The 22,300-nt window shown below is 51.2% G+C and overlaps 1 protein-coding gene across 10 annotated transcripts in view; it reads right to left on the reverse strand.

The window, feature by feature from the left end:
• Positions 1-22,300, reverse strand: part of ERI3 (ERI1 exoribonuclease family member 3) — a 126,850-nt gene that overhangs the window by 25,137 nt on the left and 79,413 nt on the right. The gene's annotated exons all lie outside the window — the stretch shown is intronic.

Raw genomic sequence — 22,300 nt, forward strand, 5'->3', positions numbered from 1 at the left:
GCCAAATCTTCCCACTAAGGGCTTACTCTCATTATGTCCCTTCATGAGAGTCCCCTCACTGGGTCCCCTTTCCACCAGGGCCCCCATCAGAAAATCCCTTCTTTTTTCAGAGCTCCTTTTGTTCTAGGCAGCTCCCCATCAGAGACCTCCAGCCCCCAACGGGTGCCCTCTTGCCAGGCTCCTCTAGAGAGCTCCCATTTATTAAGACCCTCCTTCTCAGGACCATCCTGTCATCAGGGCACCCCCTTCACCAGGTAGCCCTGTTAGAGTCCCCCCTCCAGTGTACCCAGCACGGTGCTGGGCCCCTCCCCACAGTATTGGTGGTCATAAAGCCTGGTGTTGGGAAGGACTTGGAGACCAACATATCCAAACTTCACTCTCTAGATAGGAAAACTGAAGCAAGAGGGGCTAACCACCTGCCCTTGGTCTACTTGCTTTAGACTGAGAAGGAGGCCAGGTTGTAGAAGGCTGAGTGCCATGCGTGGGCTCAACTGAGGAGGGGTTAGGTCACCTGGTTGACTCAAGCAGCTGTGAGGGGAACACATGAAGAGAGAGAGAGAGAGAGAGTGTGTGTGTGTGTGTGTGTGAGAGAGAGAGAGAGAGAGAAAGAGAGAAAGAGAATGTGTGTGTGGTAGGGGGAACAGATCTCTGCTGAAGGTCAAGTGCTCACTTATGCATATTCAAAGCGGCCACCCATCGATCTGTACTTAATTGTTTTCCTGGGGTTGGGGAAGGAAGTGCTGGGGGCATCGATCTGCTCAGGCCCCTAGCACTTCATTGCCCCCCTCCATTCCCTACTCACGCCACCTGACCGCCACCAACCTCAACGGTGGGAGGCGGTACATGGCAGGACCAGGGATGGAACTTTTCTTTCACGGTCCCTTACAGGCACAACCGACTTGACGTCACAGATGAGGAAACTGAGGCCCAGAGAGAAGAGACTTACAAGGGTTAGAATGCAATTAAGTGGCCCAGTGGGAACTGAATTCCTGCTCAGCCTGCTAGCAAAGTCCTGGGCTTCTACTGGGGGCTTGTGTAGCTGGCTGGCCCTTCAGACATTACCCATCCCCTCACCTTTGAAGTCCTGGAAGCCCAGGCTGCCCTGCTCCCAGTGGCAGGAAGCATATGGGATATGGTCAATAGGAATGTAGCTTGGGGGAGTTCCCAGAAGCTAGGTGGGGAGGCCACAAGTGGAACGAAGGTGACTGCAGCCACGTTCAGACAGGCACTGCAGCGCCCCCACCCATGCCCCGGCCTGGAGGCCCTCATCCCACTAGAGACTCCCTCACAGCAGGCAGGGCCTAACCCCAGGTCAGAAACCAAAGACAGAAGGCTGGACACGGAGTCCGCGCTGAGGCCAAGGGGCTGGTACCCCTCCCTCCCAGCTGCAGGAGCCAAGCCCTGGCTCTGCGGGTGCTTCAACCTTAGCGCCGTCCCAAGCTGCTTTCCTTGACCACAGAGGGTCCCAGCCACAACTCAACGTCCCAGCCAACCTTCCCACACTTGCCCAGGCCGCAGCTGGACCCACAAATCGGGGGCTGAGTGTGAGGCTCAAGGGCAGGGGAGAGAACGCTGGCTTGCAGCCAGGGCAGAGCTGGGGAAACGCAGGCAGCGAGGGAAAGGAGCCAGTGGGTGGTGCACAGCTGGATGAGCCGCTGAGCGTGGTCAGGGCCATGGCTGGAGCACAGTGGGCCAGAGAGCAGTGGCGGGCCGGCTTTCAAGTACTTTAAAATCACTTACAAAGGCCGGATTAAACGATCAGAAATTCCATTTAATAGGACAAATAAAGAAATAACAATCTACCCTATCAGCCTGGAGAAGGTGAGCTGGATGGGTTTTTTTCCCCTCTAAAAAGGAAAAAAGGAAGGAAGGGGGAAAAAAGAAGGATAATGTGTGTTTACTCAAGCAAAGAAAAAAATATTTAAGTGATGTCGGGGAGAAGATTGCAGTAACTAGTGAAGAATAACATCGTCTACTTTGCTGTCAAATCACACCCGAATTTCAGTAATAGATTCTCGGCTGACACTCAATTCAATTCGAAGGTGATCCTGCTTTATCCCAGCCCATCAAATATTAAACACTTGCATTAGCAGGTGCTGCCGCTTCCCGGCTTAAAGCGGCGGGCGGGCAGCGGGCTGCTGAGGCCCCTCTGCTCTGCTCGAGGCTTGGGGACAGGGCAGCTCAACGTTATCTGCACGTCATCCCGAGTCTTATCGCAGCTAAGCGGGAAGACCACTTCAGATAACATTAGATGCTTGCCCTGACGCGTCACTGTGATTAGATTATTATTATAATTATGACTCCCCAAGATCTTCCCTAGGCTGGGACATATGGAAGGGGTCAGAGGGTGGCAGAGCCCAGGAAGGCCGGGCTGGGCCTGGCTGGACCAGGGCAAGCTGGAACCCGGGCAGGAAAGCAGAGGTAGCAGGCAAGGCAGTAGCCCGGTCCCGCCTGACGGATGCCTTTCAGGAAGGGCAGTCTAGCTTGTCAGAGCGAGGGCGAGATGAATTGGCGTCTCCAGCGTGGCCGCGTGTGTCATGCGCACAGTTTCATATTCCCAGATAAGGCAAGATAACCAATTGCTGCCGTGACATGGCCTCATCCAGCACTTCCTCAGGGGGCACGGGCGGGGGGAAGGGGGCAGCATGTGCACATGGGTCTGCCAAGCTCCTAATAAGAGGGATTTAATTTTTACAAATGCTGCTTCCAGCGGGGCCTTCACATACCAGCCAAAGTCCAAAATTATATTAAAAACGGTTAATTAAAACTGCTCTCCTTCAGCCTGGGCTCTCCCCTTGCTGCCCCTGCTGAGAACCCTGGCAGGTCTCCCCCAGGTACTGTCACACACCCCTGCAGAGCTGAACCTTCAGAAGTGACCACCAGCCTCAAGGAACCCCCACAGGCACAGTCCCAGGGCACAGTCCCACAAGCTCCCTCCAACTCCTGCCATCTGAGGGACCCCTCGGTCACAGCCAGTAGATGCAGAAAGCCACCCAGAGAACACAGGGTCCTACAGCAATCTGTGGTCTGGATCCTCACACCTGCTACCCCTCTATGCCTGTACCCACATGCCCACCAGCCCCAGCACTCACTTCTAAAGTCCCTCCCTACCAGACACATACAAAAGCAAGTGTGCACACCCACACAGGCACCAAACTCTCCCTCTAGTTACTCAGCGCATCCGTCCACTCCCCACTCCCTCCAGACGTCCTCCCGAAGATTACATCCGTCTATGAATCCGAGCAGAGCCTTCCCAGGAGCCCACTCAGGACAAGCTGATGTGGGTTGTGCCTCAGAGCGTCTGACTGAGAAGTCAAGGCTGGGACCCTGGGAAGCAGCAGAACATGCGGATCAGGGAGGCTGTCCCCTGTGGCTGCCCACAGGGACAACGGAGAGAAACAGCCTGTGTGGGGCTGGAGGCAGCTAGGAAAGCTTCCTGGAGGGAGCGGTAGTGGGGGGCTGGGCGGGGGTCTGACAACATTCCAGGCAGGAGACACAGCAAGGACAAAGCAGAATGGCAGGAGCAAGCTCGGTGAGAGCCCACCGGGCAAGGGTTTGGGTGTGGCTGGGGCGGCCCACAAGGACGGAAAGAGCCTATCTTGAGGTGCTACCTCCCAGCTCTGTGTACCAACGGCAACACTGGCATCAATCAAGGGACCTAATTATTGCTCATCCCCTTTCTCCTGCCTGCTTCCGTTCCCTGCTCCCTCCCTCTCTCCTGCCAGCCTACAGGGTGTGGGGGTAAGGGACCTAGGAGTTTTCTGACCTCAATCAGCGCGGGGCAGGAATCTGTTTTAAGAGCTCTCGCCAAAAGCCTTTGCCCAAGCCCCTTTTCCACACTGGTTCCAAATTCTTGGGGTGCCACTTCTCCAGCTGCACCTCTCCCACCCACCAGGGCCCACCTGCCCAGCTGTGGCTTCCTGGCCAAAGAGTGGGGCAGGTGGAGTTGGGGTGAAAGATGCTGGGCCTACCAAACCACCCCACCACAGCCCTGTGCCAGGCAGGCACGCACACTTTCCTTCCCCTGGGCTGCTGTAATTTCCATGCGCGGGGAAGCAGGTGCCGAGCTGCTCCCGGCTGGCTCTTCTCTCTCGCGGCTCTGCCCGCCTTGGCTGCTGCCCCATTAGCTTAGTGGCCAGCCATCTGCGACGGGCCTGCCACGCAGCCCTGCTGTAGGCGCGGCGGGTGGCCCCCTGTGTAACAGGGAGCTTTGCCATTAGCGCCTTTAATATTCTGACACCTCAGCACAGCCTGCTATTACATGCAAACGCTGATCGCCCTGTGAAATTACATTGCTGGGCCCGCGAAATGGAATCGTGTATAATCAGCCTCCTCCATGCACTGTCAGTCCCATCACAAACACGGCGCCCGGCGGCTTACGGGGGCTTAGCAGCCGCGACAAGTGTATTGGGTTTAATAGATGAAGTAGCCCTCATCGGCAGCAGCATCAGATCCTTCAAAGAGGAAGGAAGAGGCATCGATGGCTGCTAGGGCGTCTCTGCCCACCCATTCACTACCTGCCAGGGCCCGGAGGGTGGGGGGCGCCGCTGAGTGGGCAGGTCAGTGGTTGGGGTTAGAACCCAGACTGCACACAGAAGCACAGACTGCTCCGTAACTTCCAGAAAACCCAGAGCTTCCAAGCTGGAACCAGTACATCGGACCTATCCAGCTTCCTCATGAGATGGGGAGGAGCAGGCCTTTAACCAGACCTCTGGGTGACATGTCACCTGGTGGACCTAAGGCTGATGGGTCATTTCCCAAGATGAGGAACCAAATCAAATCACCTGCCGTTCCCACATACACCTAACAGACGAAGCTGTAACGGTGAGAGTCCGGCGGATGGGGGAGAGAAAGCCAGACAGACATAACTGCTACTTAATTCCTTATCGAATTGGCCAGCACTTCTACAGCTGGTGAACCAAGTAGCAAGGACACAGGTAAACACGAGGATGGCAGACCCAGCAGCCCAGGCCTCAGAGAAAGGCAGTGTGGTCCGGCTCAGGAGTCAGACAAACACAAATTTGATTCCCAGTTCTGCCAGTTATTAGCACGGTCACTTGGGAGGAGTTAGCAAACGTCTCTGAGCCTGTCTCCTATACTACACTGTGGGTCTATAGTTCTTTCCCCAGGGACACTTGAGGTCACTTGGGAACGTCCACTCCCACTGTGACCTCCAGACAGTCTTGGTGCCGTCACCCAAAATACACTGCCTTTGAGAACGCTGCTCCCGCTCCCTTTCCTGTGCTCAGCCTAGCACCAGTTGCGGCAGACTGTTTTCCAGGGATGGCTGCAACACCATCTCCCGTCTCACCTGCTCTTCTTACAATGTGACTTTGACTCCCCTGTTATCAAGAGAGGGAGTCTACATCCCTCTCTTTGAAACAACATACGCTTTTGCAACTATTTCAACTAAGACGGTAATGCAGAAGTAATGGGACTTCAAGGCGATCGCAGAGATAGAGGAGGCAGCTTCCTCCTCATTCACTGGAACACTCGCCCTGGAGCCTGAGCGGCTCTGTAACTAGCCAGACTGCTCCAAGGCAGCCATCTTCTGAGGAAGCCCAAACTAGTCTGTGCAGAGAGCACATACAGAAGCCATGAGACTAGGCAAAGAGAGAGAGATGCCCAGCCAGTCCCCCGCTGATCCCTGTGCCAGCTCCAAGGACTAGCTCCAAATGAATGAGAGAGGCTAGGCCAGAATCACCTTACGGAGCCCTTCCTAAATTCCTGACCCACAGAAGCCACAAGATATAATAAGAGAGCTGATGTTGTGTTAAGCCACTAAATTTGGGGGTGACTAATTATGCAGCAATACTAACTAGAAAACTAATACCTACTCACTTCTGGATGTACTCTGCCAATACCTTCAACTTCCTGCGGCTTTGAGACTGTCATTCCTCCCCTCTCTCTGGGACTCCACTCCAGGTCATCATCACACTGGGTAACTCTAGTATGTACAGGACAGCCCACCCATGAACCCTGCCTTTCAGTTTCTCAACTTCCTGTGCTTTAAAGATCTTCTCCTCTACCTATCTAAATCAGCCATCTATCCCTACGGCCACACTCAGGGCCTTGTTATCACCCAGAACTGCTCTCCCTCAGAAATCTTACAATGACAGATTTCACTCTGACCCCAGCCTCCTATCCTTCCAGCTTCTGTACCCTCTATTCTTGCTCTTTCCCCAGTCAGTCCATCCCCTTCTGGGCTCAATCCTTTTTCTACCAGGCCCAGAGCCCTGGGATCTATCACTGCAAGCACCCATTCCCCAGTCTTCAACCTCCCTGTCCACTTATTCTCGTACACCTTCCCTGAAAAAACCCAGTGATGACTCCACTTCTGCACACTTGCACCTGCGTTCAGTGATGCCAGAAAGTCACTCTGATGCATAGAAAGCGGCCACTGTGGGTACAAGATTGCAACCTGAGCAATTCTCAGTGGTACGCAACAATCCTGCTCTTCTCTGACTTTCACAAAGCTAATAAAAGCTGTGGCACAGAACTCTTTCAACTGCATGCCCCTCATCTACAAATTCATCTGTACCTTTCCCTGCCTGCTCCTCCAGTGACGCTGTTCTACCAGAAGGGACACCTCGCTTCCTGTCTAAGGCCAATCGCGTACTCGTGCTTGACATCTCACCCTTCTCCTGCCTGCTTAGTCCTGCTCCATCTGGGATCCTCTTTCTTTCTAAATCCTTAACCTTCCCCTCTCTGCTGGCTCCTTTCCACTAGCATTTTAGCAAATGTTTGAATCTCTATCCACTTATTACATAACTTCTTGTGTCTCAGGTTCCTCTTTGTAAAATGGGGGTAATAACAGTTCCTACCCCATAGAGTTGATGTGAGGATTTAATGAATTACTGTGTGTAAAGTGTTTAAAACAATGCCTGGCCCTCTGAAAGTGATGTCAGTATTAGAATATTATTTTTAAAGCCCTCCATTCACTCCACATCCCCATCTGGTGACTGACTGTTTTCCTGTTAACCAAACTTCTCAAGGTTGTCTCCACTCGCCTCCGCTTACCTTCCCCATTGCTTCTTAAACCCTGCAGTCTGGCTTTTGGCCTGACCAGAATCACTCAGCTCCTGCTAAAGCCGACGGTCCTCACCACGCTGCCCACACGCAGGGACAGTTTCAGAGCTTTCCTGTCTCTGCCTCTCTGTGGCCGGCTTCAGCTTCCACATTCTTCTCCTTTGGTTCTCTTTGAGTTCTCTTATCTCTCTGCCCTGCCGCTTTCCTCAGACTCTCCCTGTAGTCCCTTCTGCACGCAGACCATCCTCCTCGTGGGCTCAGGTGCTCTCACTTCCTGTCTTTGTCTACACTCCACTGCTCTCCCTGGGTGACTTTTTCAACTTCCTGTCTTCCACGTCTCCAACTTCCAAATTGATACTCTTTGCCACTACTTGAGTATCAAACACGTATAGTCTATTGCCTACCTGACATATGCACCTGGATTTCACCCAGGTACTTCATTCTCAAACATTAAAACAAAACAAAAAACCCCAAAACCAAAAAAATGTTTCAACATCTCCTCTCCCAAGTTATCCTTCTCTTGGCTTCCCACATCCCAGTGAAAGCTGTCATCATCTCTGTGGTCTACCAGAAATGTGGGGTCTACTGTGCTTTTTTTTTTTTTTTTTAAGATTTTATTTATTTATTTGAGAGAGAGAGAGAGCGTGTGTAAGGGGGGAAGGGTCAGAGGAAGAAGCAGACTCCCTGCTGAGCAGGGAGCCCAATGTCGGACTCGATCCTGGGACTCCAGGATCATGACCTGAGCCAAAGGCAGTCGCTTAACCAACTGAGCCACCCAGGCACCCTCCACTGTGCTTCCTTCTTCTTGCTCACTGCCCCTGAGTCCTGGGACTGCTCTCTCGTGCCTCTAAGACTCGACTTGCGCAGTTCCTTCAGCCTGCCTAGAATACCCTTGGCCTTCTCCCACTTTTTGTCCAAGAGAACACATTCTAACTCTTCTTTCACCACTAACTCAAAGTACCTTCCTTTACCAAGTCTTCCCTGACTCGTTTCTTCTTTAAATCCACCCATACTCTGAACAGCATCTGTAACACCAGATTAGCTTACATAACTGTTACCCCACGGCGATGCTGGGAGATTCTTAAGGGCAGGAGCTGTATCTGCTGTTTCTCTAAATGGTCTCCACTGAGGGAAGGGAAACGAAGACATCTCTTTGGGCCTAATTCTGCCAAGCAGGAAAGCCTGGTTTTCAGAGTTGCTGCTCCTGTTGGCCCTATCCAGTCTCCCTCAAGACCCACTGCTGTTCTAGCTCAGCAGACCAGCAACCCCCCCACAGCTAACCTTAAAACTGGGGGCTTGGCTGCCTGTGTTAGAAGAGAAGGGGAGACTGTTTCTGTCCCCCTTCTCTTTTTCTGAGCTCTTTGGCTTTATGGGTAGCTCCCGCTTCGTTCCTGTGGCCCAGCAGGGGCGTGGCCAGCACAACTACCGCAGCAAGAAGGATGGACACTCACATCAGCGGACAAAACCCATCCTCTCTGCCCCCTGTGGGTAGTTCTGCATGCTCATGGTATTCCCTGGCTACCGACATACTTCAGGGGTCCCAGAGCCGCCGCCGCCTCTGCCCATCCACAGAACTTGAGCGGGATGGTTACTGTCTCTGTGTACTTAATCTTCCGCACACAGCCCACAACAGGAGGGCTGCCCCCGGGTGTGCTGGACCACCACCACAGCAAAGGCAGGGGCTGCACCACAGGGCCAGGGTTCGCAGCACTGGGAGGACAGCTGCCAACTCAGCTTGATCCCATGAGGGTCCCGAGTCTATTTTCAGGTGGAGTAATCCAGAGCCTTTGCTTCACTGCTGAGTCAGAGGGGACCTGGGGACACCGAGGTTTCTGAGGCGAGAACCAGATAAGGAGCTCCTGAGCCACGCTGCCTGAGCCCCCCTGGAAGAGGCTGGCCTCTCTGGGGCTCCACACGCACTGTCACAGAGTCAAAGGCAGCAGGTCTCAGCCAGCTGCCCAGGGTGAGAGCTACCTTGTGAGTTTTCTTTGTTTTCATTACAATTTCCTCTCCCATTGCTTCTTTTTAGGCAGCCCTTTCCTCCCCGGGGTGCTGGGGATTGAATGAAACACCACCCCCGGCTCCAATAAGTGTATTTCAATTACATCTGTCACTGCATAACGATATAATGATATATCATGTGATATTAAATCCATGGTAATCATATCAGGGATTTTTTTTAATCGTGCACTAATCGCATTATTACATCTCTATAATTAACAACAGGAGGTATGGAAATTCAGTTAAGGCAGAAGGCTCAATGTACTCCCCTCACCCCATTCCTGCCCTAGCTTCCCCAGATTAGGGCCTGATTAGGAGTTGGGAACTGCAGGGCGCTAGCATGATGGGCCAAAGCTCCCACCTCCCAGTGCTTCGGCCACAGGCAGAGCCTTCAGCATCCAGGGCTGGCAGAGATAGGACAGAATGAGACCAGGGTGCGGTCTTGTAGATGCTCAGTAAAGAGCCTGGGGTAGAGGCCACACAGAGAGGCCCAATGACAAGGCTCAGCTGGGCCTTCTAGGCCTCCAGTCATTGCAGCACCAAATCTTCACCATGAGGAGGGGTGCTATCTTTCCTTCCAACCAGCAAGGCTCTCAAAGGTGCCTGCAAGGCACAAGGCAAATTCCTGCCTCAGGGTCTCCTAGATCAGAATTCCTCTTGCTACTGCTACACACATTCCCTCTCTCTGACCTAGCCTTCTGTGGTGGCAGCTCTTAACATCACCAGCTCCAGCAGCTGTGATGTCGCTGCCTCTTGGTCCTAAAATCCCTGAGCTGAACAAACCCAATTCTTCCTGGGGCCATTCCTCCCCAATTCTTTCTCTGAAGATTGGCCCTTCATATTGTATGACAAGTGGGTTTTTGATAACCACTGGGGTTGTTCCCCCATCCCCCAAAATGGTCCAGGTTCTTACGTCCTTCCACCCAGACCTATATGGAGAGGGGAGGGGCCTGAGACTGCAGCTTGAACTATGTCAAATGACCCTGTCTCTCCCACCTACCCCCCTTCCCGATACTGAGCTGTGAGGGCTAATCCCCTCAGGGGTGTCAGAACCAGTCTGCAAAGCAGAATTCTGTGTTTCAAGTCCAAAGCTTTGAACTTGGCATGTAACTAGTCCTCAGTGAGGGGCAGGCATTTTGCTAAGTTTGACTCTCAGAAGTTGGACAGGCCTGAAGATAAAAGAGAAAAATCATGTCCTTTTTCCTAATAAAAAGGAGACACTAATAGCAGTCAGCACTTAGGCAAAGCACTTTAAGTTTCTAAAGTGCTTTCCAAATTAAAATATAATCCTTTACTGAGCATGTGACACCACCACCACCACCAACCCCTCACACACGAAAGCATGTGCCTGCTTGCACATAGCACACACACCTTCGTTTTCTTTCTCCCTGGGAAAAATGACAAGGATGTTCAAAACTTTCATCCCAGACCTCCCTCAACCTTCATCCGTTTGCTCATATAACACACACTTATTGAGCCATTACCATGTGCCAAGTTCTGCGCTAGGTGCTGGAGACACACAGAACAAGTGGACTAGGCCACTGCCCTCAAGGAGCTTCCAAGCTAGGAGAAACACAGAAACTGACATGTGGTGGGGGGCTGAGATCAAGCAACAGGAGCCCTGAGGCAGAAAACCTAATCAGGCCTGGAGGGAAATCAGCTACAAGACTGATGTGGCCTTCAGTAGGACATCCAAGGCGGGGTGCCTAGAGAAGGTGGACATGTGGGCCTGGAGCTCGGTTCAGAGGTCCAAGCTGAGATAAGGAAGTCCTAAGAATGTGTATGGGTGGCACTTGAAATGGAATAGGTAAGATCACCCAGAAAGAGAATAAGAAAGCTTTGAGGGTCAGAAGAGGCCCTCTCTTCTTTGATGTTTGGAGGGAAAAGAGAAAGACAGAGAGATGGAAGGCTGAAACCCTAGGGCCTCCAGAACCAACGCCCAAAGAGCCTCCTCTCTAGGCACGCCCACCATCCTGGCCCCCCGTACGCCCTTGTCACCGCCACCTTCACTCTGCCTGGACGTGGCCTGATGGAAGAGTGCAGGCTTTGTAATCACATTGACTCGCTCGTGACGAACATTTACTGACAGCCTATTATATGCCAGGTCACATGTACACATTAGCAATACAGACACAGTACTGTCTTCAGAGAGCTTCACAGTCTGTTGGAAAAAACGGATGTTAAATAAACAGCAACATAAATAACCACTAAGCTGTACCTATAGTAAGGACTCAAAGAAGAAAGGTAGGCTGTTAGCACAGAAGACAGGAACTTGAACTAGATGGGGAACGCGGCCCTGAGGACAGGGAAGCAGGAACTGAAGGACTGGAGGGGGAGGTATCTGGGGTCAAGGGCATGATGCATGCTGAGGCCTTTAGACAAACGGTAACAGCACTTGGAAGGAATCAAACTCTTGATATCTCTGGAGCACAGGAGGCAAGTATGAGATGTGGCTGATGAGGAAGACAGGAGATGCCCGGCCATGGAGGGCCTCAGAGGACACAATAAAGAGTTTCACTATTGTTTCCTAAGGTGATGGGAAGCCATCCAAGGGTCTACCACTGTCATGCGATGCGATCTTAGGGTGCTGTACCAAAGTCAAAAGTTGCTTTGCACACCTACCCTTCCCTATTCCTAAGGGTAGTCAGGCCTGGGAAAAGCGAACAGAGAACCAAGATCATTTTCTGCTGGAAGGAGAAAGAGAAACTGCATAGGCAGCTGAACTCATTCATTTATTCACTGAAGACTCACACATTCACTGAAGGCCTGCCAGACCCTGGCACCTCAACTGAATCACATGTACACCCTGTCCTCAAGAGCTCACAGTCCTTCGCAGGGAAATGAATACAGATGCCACGAAGTGCCCAGTCACTGTGACAAAGTGGTCAGTGAGAACTGCAGTAGTGTTACGAAGGAGGACGGTGCTCGGGCCCAGAGGCATGTGGAGCCCAGAATAGGTGTGCTGCCTCCTGGGCCTCTCTTCAGCGCAAGCAGCCGTTGGCCGGCTGGGACAAGCACTCCTACACAGACTGCACATGGGGCTGGGGGTAGAGTATGAGAAGGACCCTGAGCCAAGGCTCCCAGGAAAGGGCTGGAGAGCAAGCAGCAATGAAACTGAGCCAGGATCTTCTGGTTGCACAAATGAAGGTTGGAAGGATGAGACCAAAGAAAGCTACAGAGGGCAGAGGAGGGAAAGGCTCACTGTATCATCCCAGGATGATGGAAGGGGCACCTTCAGAATAAGCAACAGGGCTTAAATAGGAAATCACTTCAGGAAATGATGCAGGCAACTCCAGTCCCCAGGCCTGTTTCCTCTTTGGAAAGTGAGGGTCTTAATTACTTGATTTCTTAGGTCCCTTCCTGATCTGAAATTCGCTGGATCTTAGGTGAACCTCCCACAAAAGTCAGGCTTATTTCTGATCTCACAGCTTTGCTTATGCTATTTCACCCCCAAAACACCGGCCTTCTTCCACCTTCTCCAAATCCTACTTGTCTGCAAGGACACCACTTCCAGGAAGCCCCTCCTGATTTCTCTTCCTCCCTCCCCCATGTCCCACCTGACCTCCACAGTTCATACTATGGTTCTTCCTACAGCACTTTGCTTAATTACATATTACATGGGGTCTGGTTCTCTTACTTGACTGGTCTGGGGACTGTCTTGTCTCTCCCTGACCCCTGACATCCATTTTAGAGGCAGGAGGGGAGCTCTACTCTTGCAGGTCTTAGAAGTAGGCAGAAGTCTGGGTCCCCACTCCCTCTGCCCACAGTCCTTTGAGAACTCGACAGGCCTCTACTTGAAAAGGGTGCTAAAAGCAATGATGTCTCCAAGTGTGATGGGAGATATTTGTGTCTGCTTTACCCTTGGCTTTTTGCTCCGGTTCAGGTAGGAGCGGGGTGGGCCGGCTGGCAGATCTGAGAGAGCGGCACGCCCCAGCGGGCAGGGTGCACAGCGCGGGGAAGGCGCGAGTCAGTCTGGAGTGCTCCCCATTTATCAAGCTCACGCAGGCCGCCAGCCGAGCGAGTCTTTCTATCATTACACCTCTCAAAATCCGATTCATACCACTAATCCTGCCTTCATTCTCCCAGATTAATAACATCTCTTTCAACCTTCACAGTGTGATAAATAGACAAAGAGAGAACAAAAGGAGAGACAGAAGAGAGAGAAAGAGCTGGAGCAAGTCCCCATAATAGAGAGAGCTGAGAAAGAGGAGAGGGAAAAAAGGAGAGCGAGCGAGAGCAGGCAGCGGCCGGAGACTACAGCTACCTCAGAGAGCCGCGGAGGAGAGCGGCCGCCGCGCCCCGCTATGCGCTCCGCTCCGTCCCTGAAGAGAAAGAAAGGCTCGTTAACAGCTCCTTCCTGCCTGCACTTTTGTTCAGATTCTTTTCTTCCCTTCCAATCCTGCTTTAGGTCAAATTCTAGTGAAAATGAGTCTCCCGGCTTCCCGGGCTCCTCCCAGCCTCCCTACCGGGCCCAGGCAACCAATGGGCCCCTGGCAGCCGGGCTGGATCAAGGCCCACGGAGGGCTGGGAAGGGGTTTAGCAAGGGTGAGGCAAGCCGGCCTAAAGCTTCCCCAGAGCTGCTGCCTCAGCCCGCCCCCTGCCTTGCTCTTCAGGCTGACCAGGAGAGGAAACAGCAGAGAGGGCCTGGCGTCCATTTCCCAAGGCTCTGCCCTGTACGTCTCTCTGACCTAAAGCTCTGGCTGGTCCAATCCAAGGCCCCTAGCCCCCAGCAGCCCAGCTAGATGGTGAAAGTAGGCATCACTCAGGCTTGCTAAAACAGAGGTGTGGCCCATACCATCAAATTACAATGGAGAAGTGTGCCTGGGAAAATAAATCGCACTGGGTCCCAGCTCTAGCCCTAACACAACTCATCTGTGACGATTCTCCTTATTCTCTCTGCCCAGAGGCTCGCCCATACTTGTCTCCATAGCACACTTCCCATCCTCCTCAGACTCAGTTCAAGAGCCCCGGCCTCTTCTGGATGCCCGTCAGAGCTCTTCCAGAAGAATTCAGGCACTCCCTCTTCTGGGCTCTGGAAAGCAAAACCATTTACATCACCCTATAGTGACTATCTGTCTCCTTCACTCCACTGGGAGTCTGTCAGAATTCTGAGTTCTCTATTCCCAGGTCCAAGCCACCTATGGCACTTTCATTCTTTCTTGACTTTGCCCAAACTAGCCCTAGTCGAAGGCTAAGCCAAACAAGAGTTGATCTTTCCTCTGGACTGCAAAGTATTCCTAGGCAGCCTGCAAGCCTCGCTGAGAGGCAGGGGCAGAAGCACTGCACCTTGGGAAGTCCTCTTGGCTCTGCGCATCCACTTCCTTCACAATCCATCAGATGGGACAAGGTGGATTTTTTTTTTTTAACAATCCAAAAACTTTACTGACTTAAACCTGATTGGAATATGCCAGATGAGAATCAATACTGTACAGAAAGTTGTACAGAATTTTTTACACAGAAAACTGTGTATCACATACGTTTTATCTATCTGAAAATTTTTTTACAGCAAGCTCCTCAGATTATTCTATCCCTTAGTAAACTCTTATAGTGGGAGGTGGGGTGGCACATGTGCAGAAGGAAGGCCTATCTTGCCCAACCCAGCCTAGTAGAGGGAGGCGTCCAAGAGAGTCAAGGCTTCTCCAAGGATGGAGGTTGATGGTAGAGAGAAGCAGAGCCGCAGGAAAAAGCTGGTGGCCTTGTGGTCTGTTTAGAGGCAAGTCCTATCTAGGAAATACCCTGCAGACACTTGCCAGCTACTTTCCTCTAAAAAGCCTCCCCCTATCCCCTGCCCCAAAACACAGCCCTCTTTTTGGATCAAAATGGCTGCTACCTACTCCCACCATTCATTCCTGGGGAACCCATCACTTCCAGCGCCAACCCTCAGGTTTGGGGAAAGAATTTGAAGCTCAGAGAACTGGAGGCTTCATAGGACCAAGTAAAAGAGCCACGTGGGTAGAGGGTAGTCCTTGAGATCATAGCCCTCTCACAAAAAATCCAGAAAATCTGTTAACCTTCCTTCAGCCCTGTATCAGTACTCTCCACACTCACCTGCTCCACCAGGCCTCCAAGACCAAACACCTATAACAGAGAGGGTGAAAGAATGACAGCGACTGACATTTGTCTATGAGTCCAAGTGACCCAAGGAGGTGAGTAAGAGGGAGAATCATACAGTCTCAGTGAAGGAGAATGGTCCTCCCTACAATCAACCTAGCCCACTGGTATCCTCATCTCCAGGGCAGACTAGGTTCAGCTGGCACACAGGCCCATACTGCTTTCAAGCCTAAGGCCACAGAAGAATTCCAGAAACATGGATCTCGGCCCCTTCCTTCCCTAAGAGCCCACATTACTGGCAGATCAGAGAGCCTCAACCAGTCAACCCCCCTGCAGCCCTGTAGACACAGGCAGCCAGCAGGCCCAGACACCCCTAAACTTGCTCTAACCAGCTCCCATGCTCTAAACTCCTAGGCAACTTCCTGGACAACATCCCCAGAGGCTCAGAAAGATGCTCTAGCTGTTGCAGCCCCACCCCAGACAGGAGGACAACCCCAGGCTCTGAGAAGTCAAGTCATGGCAGCCCCTCCATCCTCTGCCTCTGTTGTCAATCCTTACTCCATATATAGTCTCAGCACCAACCCTCTAGGTAAACTTCCACCAGGTCGCCCAACTCTGAGGGATGGACCTCATTCCTCCAAGGGGTGTGACCCCTTCAATTGAGAGAGACAACCTAGACCACAGTAAGGGACCCGTCTGGGGAGCAGATAGAAGGAAGTCAGCCAGACACAACAGGGTGCTGGCAGGTCAAGAAACTAGATCCCAGGGATGCTTTCCCCTGAACCAGGCTTTGAAAGCTCACCCCGAGTGTCTAGCTCTAGAGCCCACTCCTCCAGGCAGCCAGTGGCATAGAGCAGGGAAGAAGTTGGGTCCTAATGTGTAAAAACCTCCAGCAAAGCAAAATCATTTACTCTTCGGTGTGACTGCTCAGCAGAGCTAATAAATCTTGCATGAGCAGGGCCGATTCTAATTTCCTAATATGAAAAGGCATTTGGATTGAGAGAGAGGGGGAGATAAAAGTGATTGAATCTCCAATAGTCCAGGTTACTGACAAGAAACATCCTGCTCAGCCCTGAGAGAAGGATGGCAGCACCCGCCCGCCCGCACACACCCATCCGTTCTGCCCCCCTCTTGGCGCGATACATCTCAGTCTCGTCTATTGACAGGACGTGGCTTTAAACACAGTTACACAAGTTATCATTTCTGCCTTCTGATCAATCTGAATTTTCAGGACAATTACCCTCTTAATCAATGATTGCTATCAGCAGCCCTGCGCCTGGACGGATTTCTCAGCAAGGTAATCATGCCGCCAGGCTGGACGGCGCGTGCATAGGCAATGAAGCTCCGGGTGGGGTCTCCTCCCTCCCTCCTGAGTCCCCCCATATCCCAGCGCCGCTGCCAGTATCGAGGACAAGGACGGCAAAGTGTGAAGGCCACTTCAAGGAGTGATGGGAATAGAAGGAAGGGAGGGGAGGGGGTCCAGCCACCCAGTCAGCCTTTCAGACCACCTGATTACGGAACAAACCTATTAAAACCCTAGATTTACAGCCCACCACCCTGATGCATCTCCACATGCCCTCCTGCCATCATTCCTACCTCCTAATTAGCCTAATAAAGCCCAATTCTAATTATGGGCTCAAACTATTAGGGTGAGTAAATGCAAAGAAAAGAGAAATATTGGTTTTACTAATCTCTCAGAGGCTATTGGTTCTAGAAATTCCTTTTCTTTTACAGACCTGGTTCATACAGGCTACTGACTGGAATGGCAGGGGCAACCTCTTCTCCTCCTCAGATACCCAGGCATCTGGAGCTGTCACACAGCCAGCCTGGCCTAGGGCCAGGAGGCCACCCAGCTCAACACTCCCTCCAGGGTCTTTCCATAGATTCTACCCTCCTTGTATAAAACAATCCAGGGCCCCTCAGGAGAAGAGGTGGGGGGTAGAGTCAGTCTCTACCTCAATGTTGAGTTAGCCAGAGACCTTACTGACCTTACTTGCCATCAATGGGACAACTGAGGAAAGCTTCTCATATTAGCTGTTGTTGGGCAAAGGACTTAAACCAGAGAGGCCAACAGTGGAATGAGAAGGGCATGGTCTGGGGCACTGACAAACGAACTTATGCCTCAGCATGGGTGGTAGATACGCGAATACAGATATAGGGGGCAGCACGGCTTGGGGAATTTGCTGTTACACCCCAAGAGGGAAGAGAATTAGAAAGCATGCATGTATTCATTCACCGGTATTTACCAAGTGCTAGCCACAGGCTAAGTGGTGGGGATATAGCAATGAGCAGCATAGAAGTGACCCTCACTCTTAGGAGCTCTCACAATCTACTTGGAAAGACAGGTATAAAACAAACAAAAGAGCAAAAATATAAAAATAATAAAATGAACTTGTAAATGAATATTCATAGCAGTATTATTCATAATAGTCAAAAAGGGGAAACAATCCAAATGTCCACCAACTGATGAATGGATAAATATAAAAAATTCCCATCATTGCAAAAATAGGCAAATTTATAGACTGAAAGTAGATCAGTGGTTGGCTAGGGCTGGGGCATTTTGGGGAAATGGGAAGTGACTGCTAATAGAGTTTCTTTCAGTGGGTGACAAAAATGTCCTAAACTCAGATGATGATGACGATTGCACAGCCCTAGGAATATGCTAAGAAATACTGAATGGTACACTCTAAACAGGTAAATTGTACGGTATGTGAATTACAGCAACAAAACTTTTTTTTTTTAAGTACACTACCACAGAAGAAGTGCAAAGAGCCCACTGCAGGCCCACCTAAGTAAACAAAGCCAGAAAACTCTACCACGGTACCCAGGCACTCAATAAATAGGAGTGTGAAAGAGAAGAAAGTTGCCCGTGGGAAACACAACAAGTCTTCAAAGAGAACATAAAGGAGTTAGGTCTTGAAGGGTAAGCAGAAGTTCACTAGGCAGGAATGCAGCAAAGGGCATTCTAGGTAAATGGAACAAATATGAATAAGGCCTGCGAGTGACCGTGCAGGCTATCTTGGTACAGCTGAAAACCCAAAGGGGTTTCAAGAGGTAGGCCAGAGAGCTTGTACTGCACACAACAGATGTCAAGATTTTTTAAGCAGAGGAGTCAAACAATCGGTACAAGAATAGCTTGGGCTTTGACGGTTTAGGCACGGGAAACAACATGTCACAGGTGAAAGGCCATGGTTTCTGGAGTCACATATCCAGCATTTAAATCCTTCAATTTTTCTCCCAATAAACTCGAATGACCAATGAGGGCTGGAATTTTGTCTATTTTGCTCGCTATTTTATTCCCAGTGCTTGGCAGAGTGCCTGACCTAGTAGGTGGTCAACAGCCATTAACTGAATGAAGATGAATGAATGAATATGTTGAATCCAGTCCCATTTGACAAACATTGATTTAACATCTACTGTGAAGTTCGCACTGGTTACACAGTGCAAGCCCTTCATGGGCAGAGTCCCTGTCTGATCTCTGCCTCAGTGACTCACATGGGTTCTGTTTGGCACAGGGCAAGTGTTCAAATTGTATTAATTCCCCTCCCTCTCCTGGTCTAGAGATTTCCCTAAGACCCAGTGAATCTTGGATAGGTGTGGCACGAACACATTGTTGTGGCTGACGAGAAAAGGGGAGCTGAGGCTGCAGGGGTGCAGGGCTTCAGGAGCAGGTGGCGGTATCCAAGATCTTCATCCCACAGCAAGCCATGGTGCTCTAGGAAGCCAGTCGGCAATTCCAGTTACTAAAGCTGGTGAGGACCCGAGTGGGAATGAGAGGCCCACATTCCCACAGCCCGCTGGCAGCATCCTCTGCAGATTACCCTGCACCCAAGGCCCACATGCAGGAGGAGGCCAGCCCAGAAGGAGGTGGGAACACGAGCTGTAGGATGTGCAGGGGGATGAGGAGGAGATCTGGGCTTTACTTCCTGTCCTGACCCCAGAGATCCACCATTGCCACTTCTTCCCTCTGGTCAGGAGAGCCCTTCAGCTCATGGCTGACCACAGTATGAAGGGGGGTCCTCAGTCTCCCAGCCCCCAATTCCTGTAGGGCCTCCCCTCCCCTCCCTGTTCTTCCCTCCCTTTCCTTCCTGCAGAGCTTCCCTTGAGCCATAAAAATAAAATAAAACACAAACACCCACAGTCCAGGAGGAGGGCGTCAGACAGATAATGGGCATTTTATATCTTTTTATGACACTCCCCATAGGCAGCTCGGCAATCACAGCGCAATAAAGGCAGGCATGCAGCTTGCATAGTTAAACAACTGCCGGGTAATTAGGCACAGCAAACACACCACTGGGGAGGCCTCAGGGTTGCCCTGGGATCTGACTGCAGCCTGTCCTCCTGCCAGCAGCCAAGTAGGTGCAAAGCCCGGGCCTAGCATCATAAGCCCTGGTCATGGTGCTGAAGACAGACCCCTGGCTACTGCCCTATGCACACTTGGGCTCATGCCCGTGCAAACTCACAGGCACAGGTGCCCGCACCCATACATAAGCATTTCCCAAGCAGCTAGCTTGGACCTCATCTTCCCAGAAGGACCACTCCTAGGGCAGGGCAGGGCAGGGTAGGGCAGGGCAGGGCAGCGCAGCCTAGGATCTCTCGAGGGCCCTGCATTAAGGCCCTTAAAAAAGTCACTGGCTCAGCTGCAGCCAGGACGAGCTCACCCAGGTAGCTCTGAGCTTTTCGAGTCACACAGGCAAGGGACATATAAACACGAAGACACGCTTACATGGATTCTCTCTTTCGTGAATTCTAACTCGTCAAAGCTGAATTCAAAATAAATTATTTTTAAAAACACACCTAAACATACCATACACATAATTCTTATTACTGTACTTAACCAACTCTATTGTATTTTCCCCCATTTTCCCTGCTAGACTAGGGGCCCTGTATAGGTAAAGACTAGACCTGATTCATTTCAGAGTCTAAATGCCTTGATACACAGGGCTTTAGAGAGTGACTGGTGGCTGAATGTGAATTTAGAGGTCCTGGCGCAGGCAGGGTCACTAGGTCCAGGCCACTAGGTCCAGGCTGATCTAAGCTTAACTTACAGACGTCCTCCCAGCACTGAGGATGCCTCACTGTGAGTCCACACAATGCTCGTTCCTTCTGTAGTGACCCAGCCAGTTAAATTCAGAAATTTCAGGAAACTGATGGCTAATTCATGGGACAGAATAGACAAAACCCTGTTACAATCCCATTTGAAGACTGAGATAGCCAAAGGTCCCATATCTCAAAGCCGCCCAAATCAGCTTTGAGTAATCAGCTGGGGAAAATTCAAGCACCCAACCGTAAGCCACTCTTCCCCCAAAAGAGCTGACAGCAGGCCAAGTGAGCTCACACAAAGGCTTTGGGTTGAACCAGCAGGTTCCATAGGAATGTGAACACATGTCTAGCTATTTGTTCTGGTCTCTACCAGGCCATCACTCTGCACCTGCCAAGACGATCAACAAAGGGGATTAAAGGCCAGGGGAAAGGCCTGGGCTGCACCCTGCCTTTAAGGTACTGAGAGGCCCCCTTCCTATCACATCCCCCCCCAAAAGAAGTAGGAAGACAACAAGCTTCACCTCAGCCCATGTTCTCATAGAGAAGCCCAAAGCCTCAATGGCATTCGACTCTAGTCCAGGCCACCCCAAACTGTGAGAGGACCAGCTAGCCAAACCCCTCCCTAATACCTGAGCCCCAGTTCTCCTGAGCTGATGCCAGGCAATGCTCTGCCTTCCCTGGACCCTCAACTTTTCCTAGTGGGATAGTGGAGTAGTCCCAAGGCTGGAGATCAGAGTAGGCAAAGGTTTAAGGGTTCTCTCACTTTCCTTGAGTCTGTCTCATTTTTTGCTGAGAACAAAAAAGAGGAAACCTAAGGTACCATAAACGATCTCAGAATGGCAAAGGCAGAAGAGATTGCCTTCTCCAGCCCCTTATTTGTTAGATGAGGAAACTGAGGGCTCAGAAAAGGCAAGTGACCCAACACCAGAGTCCACGTCTTTAATCTTCCAGCTTCAAGTTCAGCCCAGGGTTCTTCATATTGTATCACACCGTCCTCTAGAGATAAAGGCCTCATCTGCCACCTTCAGGTGGGCATATATTTCCACATACCCCATATTTACGCCCTTACCATAGTCCTACACGTGGGCATGTGCAAACACCCGAGTATACGCAGATACAAACTTCCTACATGGACAAATACACTTCTTTAAACACAGATAGAAATCCACATACACCCAGGCACACTCCCATACACACAGATCCCCATTAAAAGGTGCCACTCCCAAGAGACCTGGATTATGAGGCCAATCCCCATCCTTCCCCAATCACTGCCTTTCACTGATCATACAATTAGTAATGGCTGGTTATGTGTTTGCCCCAGCCTCCTGTTCCAACCAGGCCAGACCAGAGGAACTGCCTTTAGGTGGTATCTGCTACGGGACAAGTGACAAGAAAGAAGCCACGAAAGGAGAGAAGCTGAATTTATACCCCGGTCATGGGGTCTCAGGCGAGCTTAATTTCTCTCAGTCTCTACTTCAGCACCCATAAAGCACGGACGACAGCCCCTCCCTTGCTGCGTAGCTGTGAAGATGAAATGAACGAACGTGTGTAAAGCACCTAGCATGGAGGCTGGCACCCACTGGGGCTCCACATGGTGGTGCTCGATTATTGACACTGACAGACGTGGTCAATCCTGCTTTTCCAGCAAGGCAACATGGGAGGGAGAAGGGAGGCAGGGCTGTGCCTCCTGCCTTCAAGAAAGTCTCTTTGTCCTTTTCTCTCCTTTTCCGTAACTCCTTCGAGTTTCTAGAGTCCAGAGTAACAGTAGCAACAACAACAAAACAAAACAGAACACAAAAAGAAAAAAAACGAAACAAAACAAAAACTTGGGAGAAGGCAGAGTAATGGTTCCCTTACTTCTCTCGGACTTAACAGAGTGTAGATGAGTCGACCTCTCCCTCACCTCACCTCTCTCCCCAGCAGCCCTTTGCGCTTCTGCAGTGTCTTCCTGACATCCCCTCTGCTGGCCTAGCTCTGTGGATTGAGAATTCTGATGGATTCAAGAACAAGATCTAGTCCCTATGTTTGAGTGGCTCATGGTCCTGCACAGGGACAGACCAGGCCACACAAAATAACTGAGAGGCGTGGACCTTCGGTTACTCTGGGTCCTAGAGGCTAGCCCGAGGGTTACAGTCTCGGCTCGACAGTCGGGATGCTTAGGCTTAAAGCTCCAAAC

Source organism: Ailuropoda melanoleuca, chromosome 2, assembly GCF_002007445.2.
Source record: "Ailuropoda melanoleuca isolate Jingjing chromosome 2, ASM200744v2, whole genome shotgun sequence".
NCBI classification, from domain to species: Eukaryota; Metazoa; Chordata; class Mammalia; order Carnivora; family Ursidae; genus Ailuropoda; species Ailuropoda melanoleuca.